Source organism: Salvelinus namaycush, chromosome 19, assembly GCF_016432855.1.
Source record: "Salvelinus namaycush isolate Seneca chromosome 19, SaNama_1.0, whole genome shotgun sequence".
NCBI lineage: Eukaryota > Metazoa > Chordata > Actinopteri > Salmoniformes > Salmonidae > Salvelinus > Salvelinus namaycush.
In genome coordinates, this window is record NC_052325.1 from 40,310,648 (window position 1) to 40,321,913 (window position 11,266).

Genomic DNA, 11,266 nt, shown 5'->3' on the forward strand with positions numbered 1-11,266 from the left:
CTTGTGAAAAACATTTCATAATTACTAAATATAAGAGCTATCACAAACATAATAAAGAAAAAAAACATTAAAATAGCCTTATTTTTTAGTTTTCAGAAGCAACACGCAACAGTATTGAACATTTGAACCTTGTCCTTTGACCTTATTGACTAAATTAAAAAAATGACATTTCCTTTATGTAAAGAGTTAATGTTTCCTAGGGCAGACATGTTTCCGATTCAATTAGGTTTAATGAACCCACTGCTCACTGTTTACTGAAGTAGAAAAAACAGCCATAAACGCTGGATGGTAAAAGAGGAGATATTAAGGAGGGAAGGGATCGGATGGAGAGTGTGTATTTCTAAGTGGACGAAAAATGCTTCGGATTGTTTAACCATCAAATTATGCATTAGATCTCTAGGGAAAGCTTGAGGAAGGACAGACCACAACTGCAAAAGTGCCGATTTATAAAGGTCCCATTTCTGATGAATGAGAAAAGTAGATCTGTGATATTATGGTTGAAATCAGCAAATTAATGTATAACCCCCCCCCCCCCAAAGTAAACTTTGTTATCACAAACACGCTAAGTATATATCAATATATGTAAATTGTTGTTTTCTAAAAGGAAACCACCCACTTACACCTCAGCATGTTTTGATGATTAGATTGAATGCAAGGTTGCAAACTATCGCTCTGTCTGATGTCATCATGTGAAATGTCAACATGCTCAGATGCATTGGCTTGCTACCAACAAGAATTTGCCCTGAACCTGTGATATGATTTTTTCCCTCATGCTTTACCATGTGTAGTGAATGTCTCAAACACATCCATGCACATGTAATCTGCTCATGTTTGACAAGTAAATTGTAAATGGTTTCATAGACTTCTCAGTCCAAGGCAGACGGACAAACCCCACTAGCATGGATAATCTATGCTTTGAGATCCATTTTGAAGTGTTGACGATTTTAACAATAATACAATTGGAGTGTGGCTGACCAAGCTACTTAGGGACATTAGTGTTTCTCTTGTTATAACTCATATTGCTGTCGTCAATGTCATCTTGTGAATACAGGGTGAAACAAAGCTCGAAAAGAGTTACAGATTCGGTATTCAAGCTTAAACTCAGAGGGCATATGACACCGGTCAGTTGTCAGAATACAGCTGAAGTTCTGTGCTTTTTTTTAGGACAAAAGCAGAACCATGCCCCGCAGATATTGCAGCAACTTTGTCAAGTGGCACATCCAAATGCTTGATGCAAGGCCTTTGGCCAAATCTAAAGAAAACAGGGGAAATATTTGTGCCTCTTTTGACATGACCGTTTTTGAAAGTTCAAGCAGAAAACCAATTATAATGAGCATTGCAAAGCCTGAAGCCCATCCATGCCGCTCATAGATAATAAAACAAGAGGAGAGAGAAAATAAGACTTGCAGTAAGCCAGTGCTTATAGCTGGTGGAGCTATCCACCCAACACTGGATATCATATAAATAGTGTCTGTTTGCTGTTGAGTTTCCAAGCAGCTGCATTCTAGTGCAGATCAAATCAAGTCAGGATTAGAAAGTAAAAGAGCATGGTTTAAGGTAATCTATCCCACAGGAGCCCTGGTCCAATTCATCAAACAAAGCTTACAACTACACTATATCTTATACCCCAAGTGTGTTCACCACTGCATGGCTAGAGGCACACATGCTTGAAATGATTTAGAAAATCCATCCATAGATATTGCATGCATGGAGGGTTCTCCTCTCCCACTAGTTAGATTGTTTTGCTAATGTATATTGCAATGCCTGGCTGTGTGCGTGCACTTGATTGTATCTGTGAGTATGTATGTTTGAAGAGAATGTTTGTTATGCAAACACAGTGTGTTATATGATGCATGCTGCGTTGCAGGCAGGCTTCCACATTATATATATAACTAAGTTCATGTCTCAACTGAAGAGGATACCATTGAGTGTTCAGCTTCTGTTTCGGCTGCTTTTCTGCCTGATCCTTTGTGGCAGGCCCCATTGAGCCCTCTCAGGGTTGAGGGTTGAGGTGGGGCAGGGAGTGCGCGTGTCACGGCAGACAGAGGAGATCCAGCGCAGGCTTTACCAGAGCTTTGTCATATCACTAGGAGATTAAGGACAGACACATGTCAAACCCTGCAGAGCCTGCTGCAATAAAGCACCTGCCAACAGCCAACCCTCTGAATCCACTCAACCTCAGCCAGGCAACACACACAGCAAGGCCTTACGCTACAGCTAACTCTAGGAACCCAAAACTTACAGTGGTTGTTCCGATACAGATAAGGTAACCAGATTAGGACACCACTGAGACTAGCGTAATCTTCACCTAGGTAGCTGGAAAATAATTCTATGTCAACTATTGTAAGATTTCATTGATCATATCAGTATGGTTGAAAGGATCCCAAGACAAAAACAGATCACTTCAAACACTATGTGAGGTTGTACCTACCTATTTACGTATTCGTTGAACATACAAAACTCACACCGGAAATATCAAAGACATGGAAAAGGAAAGTGAGGTTTGAGGAAAACTGGATGTTTTACATAAAAGCTGGTGAAAAGTGCTGACAAAAAATGGTAATCCTATGAACGCACGTTCCCAAGCTTTGTTCTTCATGAGCGAGTTCCTTTTAAACAGGAAGAGGAAGAGAAGGAAGTGGCCTCAAAGAGATCTAGATCAAGGTCAGTCAACCTAGTCAACCTAGAGGCTCTTCAGAAATATGGACATATAGAGGCTGGAGATATTTTCCTAACAAGAAGCCACAAGACGCAGCACAGAGAGAACCCTAGAATCACTGACCTTCAAACAGGCTCTCCTTCCATTATATAGTATTGAAGACATAGAACAATCCATCATAAATGCACATGAACTTTCCTCTTCAAGTACTTCCTGCTTGAATAACAGTCAATGGCTCAACTGTGAATATTGCAATTTCTCCCTATGCAGCTAGCACTCATATTGTATCCACAGAAAGTTGAAGAGCAAGTGAATAATATGCAAATATATTTCAAAAAGAACATATTTATGGAATATCTTAAAGGTCCAATGCAGCTGTTTTTGTCTCGATCTCATATGATTTCTGGGCAACAATTTAGTATTATTACAGTATTATTCCAATCTCATAGTGTGGAAATATTCCAATCTCATAGCGCAGTTTTTGACTTCACTGGGCCTGTAAGCACCTTACAGTGATTGTTTTGAATTAAAATGGTCAAAAAGAAACAACATTTGCTTCCTAAGAAAGAACAATTTCTCAAGCAAGAATTTTGCTAGGACTGTCTGGGAGTGGACTGAGTGGGGAGGGGAAAACTGAAAACTCTTTCTTATTGGTCTATTAACTAATTTACCGTCTGGTGATGTCACCCTCCAGGCCAAAACTCCACCCCCACCAAAACAGGATGACATTTCAGGATGTCATTTCAAACAGCTCTTACACTAAAAGGGCATTATCATCATTTTCACAATGCCACAGTATTATTTCAATCTTGTAGTGTGGAAATATATATAAAACACAGGAAAATCACATTCTTGACTGTACTGGGCCTTTGGAGACTGATTTAAAGTAAAACACGTTATTACAGAGTTACATACACTATTACAAACACAAGTTTATCATTGTCTTTGGATTGTTTGAAAGACGAACTGGATTCTTCAACTAAAAATATTTTTAAAAAAGGTAATAAAATGGTAATATTTAATCACATTTGAATAATCATGGTTCAAACTGTACTTTATTGTATTGTCTCGTATAGTAGCCATGAAATACCTCTTCCCATGGTCCCCTTCCAGGAATGAAAAGATCAGTGTTAATTTCCGGGCCCTTTCTGATTGGCTGAACCTGGCTCCGTCTCGCACAACGTGGCTACCACAGGTCAGTGGCTGGTGCAGCGCACCATGAAACAAACAAATAGAAAAAGACACCTTGTGGCGCTCTACTTTCACCAGCGTGGGACTGCAAGCCTGCCAGGTCCTTGTGATGAAGACCTGTGCCTCAGAAACAACCAGAGAGAGGGAGAGAGAGAGAGAGGGAGTGTGTGTGGGAGAAGGAGGATGAGAGAGAGAGAGGGGAGAGGGGAAAAGAGAGGTGGAGAGAGGCAGAGAAGGAGGAGGGGGAAGAAAGAGGGGAATCAAACGAGAGAGGGTTTGGGAGAGTAGGATAGACAGGCCGATCATCCAGTGATAAGATGTGGAAAATAAGTCTGATTATCACAGAGGCTGGAAGCGTCAGACAGACAGTTGGGAGTCAGCTCAAAACTCAGGAGGGAGAAGGAGAAGACAAGAAGTCACAATTATAACCTGCCCGCTCCTCTTCCCCTCCTCCTCATGAAGTGAGGTAATATATTCGGTTAGATCCTGTATGCCGCTGAGGGGAAATTCTAATTAAGGGTGGAGGGAATTTTGACAAGTGAAGCAGAGATCAATATTTAGCACCATAATCAGCAATTCTTGATGGCTTGACAGTGTCACTGTGGAGCTCTGAAACTCTCCATTACTCACCGGGAGAGTAGAGGCAGGCCTCAGCTAACTGACCCGCGGACTCCTCTCCTAGCCATCACGCATGACAGGAAGTGATGCCTCTTTTGCTCCATTTTGTCTTGTTTAAAAAAAAAATCTTCATTCATCCTTTTAAAAGAGGAAGGGCATCTCTGTCAGAACGGGCTAGTGGGAGCTGACGCACCGGAGGACAAAGAAAGTGAAAAAAAAGAGAGAACGAGAGAACACATTGTAGAATGGCTATGCTAGGCTAGGTCTTACAATAACAGCTTCACCACCTCTACACTGGATGTTCTATGGAAGCTTCAGAAAACCCAAAAGGGTCATCTGAAGTGGAGAGAAAAATGCATATTTAATAATCAGTTTCAGAATTGCGTAAGCCTTCTACCTCTCTATAAATAAAATACAAATAACATGTCTTCTCCGTGAACAAAAATGGAATGTCTCATAGTATTCTCATAGTATTCAACGTCTCATAGTATTCACAAGCGAGCATGCGCACGCACGCACACACGCACGCACGCGCACACCCGCACACACACACACACACACACACACACACACACACACACACACACACACACACACACACACACACACACACACACACACACACACACACACACACACACACAAAGTAAGAGCAACATTTCCAACATGTCCACTCCAGCGCTGACACCCCTTCTGACCACACATGCAGAGCGTGTACCAGGAACATGGTGTTGTTGCGAGAGAGAGGGCACCTCAGAGGACGAGGGGGGCGACCAGGGTGTCCCCTGTCTCCCCGTGTCAGCCCATCTCCCTGTTCCTGCATGCCGCTGACACACACTTGGGTACTTACCACCCCAAGTTGCTCCAATTAAGGGCCGTCCCACTGTGCTGTCCGTTGCGCAGAGTGCTCGGGCAGCGGGTGACAAGAAATGGTCTGGGATCTGTCTCTCCAGTGACATAACGAAGGGATTTTAAGGGGGGATAGTGAGGCAAACACACACCATTGCATGCTGGGCCCAGATAGGTAGATAACAAAGAGTCCCTGTAAATGAGTGGCAGGGACCAAGGCATTGAGGATTCTCTAATTACTAGCCGCAATCTATCTAAGTCAGTGGCCTTCTAATTTGATTTATCAGAATGCATGAAACCCCTTGGAATAATGCCCTTATTAGAAGGACAGAATTGACGGGAGGACAAGAGGTCCATGGAGGGGAGATGGGAATCTGGAATTTAAGCATCAATTACCGTCAAAGGGAGAATTAATAGTTATTAATCCACACAAACATGCCTGTCTTCCTTCCTCCTTCACCACTGCTTTTCCATTTGGAGGCACACACACACACGCACACATGCACTCACACGCGCATACACACACGCGCATACACACACACGCACGCACGCACGCACGCACGCACGCACGCACGCACGCACGCACGCACGCACGCACGCGCGCGCACGCACGCACGCACGCACGCACGCACGCACACACACACACACACACACACACACACACACACACACACACACACACACACACACACACACACACACACACACACACACACACACACACACACACACACACACACACACACACACACACACACACACACACACACACAGACAGTAAAGGAATCAAAACGTTGCCTTGAGAAGGAGGATGCAGCAATAAACAAAGCAAAGAAGCAGAGAGAAAAGCCATAACTATATTTTACTCTAGATAGTCCTATTATTTAGTAGAACCGCAGCTCAAAGGTCTTTAACTCTTTAACTGAATTCCTGTCTGCCAAATTCAATTGCTGGTAGTCTTCTAGGACCCACAATGTAATATGTGCATTTTGATTTCATTTTGCCCCAAAATACATGCATATACATATCGTTTATTTGGTTATCGAGAGAAAAAAATCCATACTTATATCTGTACCTCTTCATTTCTAAATGCATCATGAGATAGCAAAATAGCCCTCTAATTTAATTTGGCCAAACCACATAGCTTGTTAATTCTGTGCTATTAAAGATTTGCAACATTTACAATGCCTCTTTTGCCCATTGATAACTGTTGTTTGTCCCCCTGTAAGGAAAAATACCATTTTATACATCTAGAAATTGAATTTAGAAAGGTCAAACTCTTAACAAATTCTGATAAATCAAAGTTCCAACTTGCTTGCATCATTGCTTGGAGATGGAATTCAAAGTATATATGGTACATTTTTCAAGAACTAATTCAAATGTAGCGCAGCATTACACATATAAATGTAGGTTTTAATTCCTATTGTTACGTCAACATCTGTGAGACCACACCACAAGAATGTCCATAATATTGACTAACTCACCCATATTATTTGAAAGATTAGTAATCATTGCTCCATATACAAGATTATGTATTACGCTTCTATAATAAGTTGTCGTTTTTTTTAAAAAGTGGGACTCGAGGTGGTCTGTTCAGTATAAAAAATAACTGCTGTGTGTTTCAATGATAGTGCCATTCTGCTGCTGCTACGCTGTCAGTCACACAGAAGCACTATTTGGACAGGGGAGTTGAGAGGTCTGCACTGTTGCCAACTCCTTGCCTTTTATACATCCCTTTCTCAGCGAGACAGCTATGTGTTTAGTGCCAGTCAACTCTTTATTGTGCCCCCCTCCTCCTCTCAAACTGTCTGCTCGGAGGACAATTTTGGGAAGAGAAATGATTGTGAGAAATATAGTGAGACCGAATGGTACATTGTGATGCGTCTATCCCTCTTTTCGATAAAGGGGAAAGCCAATACGTGCACAAAAGCATCTGGACAGCAAATTCATCAGCATTACTTGAATGGAGGAACAAGCTCATACAGCATTAGATGGCTGACAGGGAAGATGAATCTAGCCATGGCGACGCATCTCGAATCCTCATAGCCCCTCATGGCCCGTGAAACAGAGCGAAGTATGAACGAGTAGATACCCATCATACAGTGTCTGTCTGGGCCACCATATTGTGGTCCTGTCCTGTCGGGTGTCTCAGAAGATCGTATTCGCTGCCAGAGTGGGGCTGACACCATTGACAAACCTCTGCCGCGTGATGCCGTCACTCACACTTCCACAGTGTCTGTCATCACTCAAACAGTCATGCACTGACACCTTTTCACGTGAATGAAGATCCTCGAGTGACTGACAAAAATAGAGCATTGGCCTTTAAGAAAATCTGCCAGAATAGCACCTCTTTGAATAAGGAGAGACTTATAATTTGCAATAATGGCACGCCAATAGCTCTGGGAGAGGAAATTACAGCAAAAAGTGGATCTGAAATATCCTTTTAACTGGCAGAAACAGATCCATTGTAGACAGAAGTCTTGTTTACTTGGTAAAATGGCATCAATTAGGAGCGGATAGCAAAATTTGCATATTCTCTTAATGGACTGGCCTTTCTTCTGCTGCTCGCTCCACAGTGATTGTATGGAAGGGACATGTTAAGGGAGACTGAGAGAAAAGGTCATGTGTCTGCACCATTCAGGTGATCATATTTTTCACAAAACAGTTGTGCATTCTCCATGGCTATTGTCATGTCATATCAGAGCTGATACCAACATTTTTTGGTTCAAAATTCACTCACTTTGACAATGCATTCTCTGGCAGATTTATTTTCCAAGACAGCACATAAAAATGACATTGTAGTTGAGAGAGACATTTACAGCTAGTTCATTCAATATTCTGAACATGCTAAAATTATTATACTCAAAACATAGTAGTAAAACCTGATGAACATTCATGATTAAATACATTTGTAACAGTAAAATGTACGAGAAAATTGTTTCTAGTATATCATATCACAACAACAGTAATATTTGGAGACATTTGGTTATCTAAAATGCATGCAATATTCTGAAACAAATATTATGAAAAATAATAATGACAGTTAACAGGAATGTAGTTCTTAAAAAAAAAAAGGCATAAATACAGTGCAATTAGGTTGAGACTTAAATATGCTCTTTCTTCTACTGAAAATAAATATAGCCACAAATTAGAGAAATTAACAGGCAATTTAGTGAAGTAGTCAATATCCTGAGTGTAAGACTGAGCTAATCAATTTGAATGGTTCGCCAATTCATTTTCATTATTAACAGCGACCACCACAGTGGAAGCTAATTAATTCCAACAATGATATTTCATCATCAATATTGAAATAATTGTCCCAGGAAGGGGTCTGTTCCCTCCCCAGTAAAGTGAGGCAGGATACGGTAGATTCCCCTCCCCCTCACCTCCTCCCTTCTCTCCCCCAGAAGCCCCACTCCCACCACCCCAAATTGACTGGTCTTGCACAGTTGCAGCTGAACAAGAAAGGAATTGCTAGTGTCAAGACGCAGTTTACAAATATGACATCTCCTCTGGCATGGCCGGAAATATTGATTTATGTGCAGTAAAAGGTCTTATAAAAATGATCACATACACATGAGGGATTAATGCGCAGAAGATCAATATAAATTTCATTCTTGACGCTAGACTGTCACCTATGGTGAAATGCTAAAATAAAGAAATCAATATTATCTATGAAATGTCAAATTTATTATAATTATGTGGATGAAAGCTGGCCTAGTGGCTCCCATGAGGTTGAGAGGGATAGGTTACCACACTCAAGCATCCCTCATGTCCCCTGTTCTCTCGCTGCCAATTTGAGAGCAATATTGGTGTAAAGGGTTTTCAGCCCGTTATGTATGGCCATGTTGTAACAAATTCCTCCTGGAATATTTAACTGTTAAGACTGACAATGGGCTGCAGAGACCATGGCAGTTCGTAGCCTGAAGGTTGTGTAGTTAACAGCTGTTAGCTTTGGCACTCATGCCTCTTGCCCCCTGGATTGAAACCTGTCTATGTGGCAGCTGCCAGTGACAAGGAGAAGTGGAGATGTCACAGACCACTAAAGTATAATATCCCCCAGCATGCATCCTGGATCAAAGGACAAGACATGTTCACATAGATAGAGCACTTATTGATTTGAATGCTGTTATGGCACAGTGCATTTATCATATTGCTTTATTTTATTGCCATCTAAATGGTTGGAAATATGATTGTGTAATACATGTAACATTCTGAAACAATTATTGTGAAAAATATAAAGTTAACAGGGATGTGGACAAATCATACATAAGAATGCATTTCAGTTAAAAAGTTAGGGCAATTTGAATTGGGTCAAATATTGAAGTATACTATGTGAGACTTGTTGCCAATCATTTCTATCTAAACATTACATCAATGAACTCTGTGGCTTCTGTTTCCTGTCTATAGCTTGCTGTATTGTATTTTCTACTGCGTTTCATGAGTAATACTTGTGTTCATCCAATTGTTACCCATTACTAATTAATATCCTTTGCATGTGTTGGATCAATTTATGGAATCAATGTTGGGTACCGCCTCTCGCCACCAAAAGGTCACAGATGTGGGATGGGAAATCATCTGAGGGGAACTACAGACGTGAACAGAGATTATTTGGCTTCAACAAATTTGGCGTGTAGCACTGATTTTAGTAAAACGAACCCAAATGTAATTTTTTTTGTCTTCTCATTTTAGCCAGTTTTCTTTTCGCGGCAAAGGCCCTTTGTACACACAAGTGTGTGGCAGCTGCGTAATCCCTTTAACAACATTGTGCCTATTAAACGAGGCAACAGTACAGCTACAAATATCCAATAAAGCCGTGACAATATCAGCCCTATTTAACATTCATCTCTCTAGGCTCAAGAAGTTCTCTGAAAACGGGAGGGAACCACAACAAAATATAATCAAGGAAAACATGTTTTTACTCCTGAACAGAAGGAGCCACACCATTTTCACAGTCACCTACATGAAAGCTGTGTAATAAACAAACAGGACCCGAACCATAGAGAACTTCCCAGGCTTGCTAAGGTGACCACGGTATACTGGCTTATCGCAAATGTAGAGGCACACACGACAAAAATGTGCCTGTCAATCGAAGCAATTTACCGCCACAGATATTAACAGAGCAAGGCACAGAGGAAAATAACAAATTGTGTAGTTACATTTAAAGTGGCTAAATCGAATTCATAAGATCACAATTTGAGAGATAGAACCCAGTTTATTTCTCCCTCCTTTCACGGGCTTATGTGGTCTGTCAGATGAAAGAAGAGGAAGGAGCGGTGCTGATGAAGGACGGAGGGAGGCTTTGAGCTGGAGGAGGAGGAGGAGGAGCGCTGCCTCTTGAAGAAGGGGGTCTGGGCGGTGATAACCGGGGAGGCTGCGGGAGCCCCTCTCCACTGACTGAGGAAGGTGTTCCAACTTATCAGAGTCCACACGCAGGGAATGATTAGCCTCCTCTGGGCCGATTACCGCAAGCTCGCCGGGTCAAAAGCAGGCCAGGATGAAAGGGGAGCGATGCAGCCTCCTATCCTCCCACCAATCGTCCATTACCACTCAGACAGAGGGGCCTGCCCCCCGCCCCCCCCCCTCCCCACTCCCCTCCTATCGCTCTACATGGCATGTCTGTCTGAAACATACGAAGAGCAGTACCATAATCACAGGCAGCACTCTCTCTCAGACTGATGCTAGGACAGGACAGGACAGTGACGGACTGGAGGTAATTTATGGATCTGAGCCTCCCCACCTCCTTGAGATCTTATTTATTCCTTTGAGTTTGTTGAGGAACAATCCTCATCGTTCTGCAGGATGATGCAAAGTGTGCCGTCTGTCGACACTATTGATGTAGGGATGCCAATCTTCAGTCGCACAAATAATAATGTGAAACAGCACTCCAGAGCCAAGTGACAGACAGCAACAAACAGGCAATCAGCAGCCACCCATTAAAACCACAGA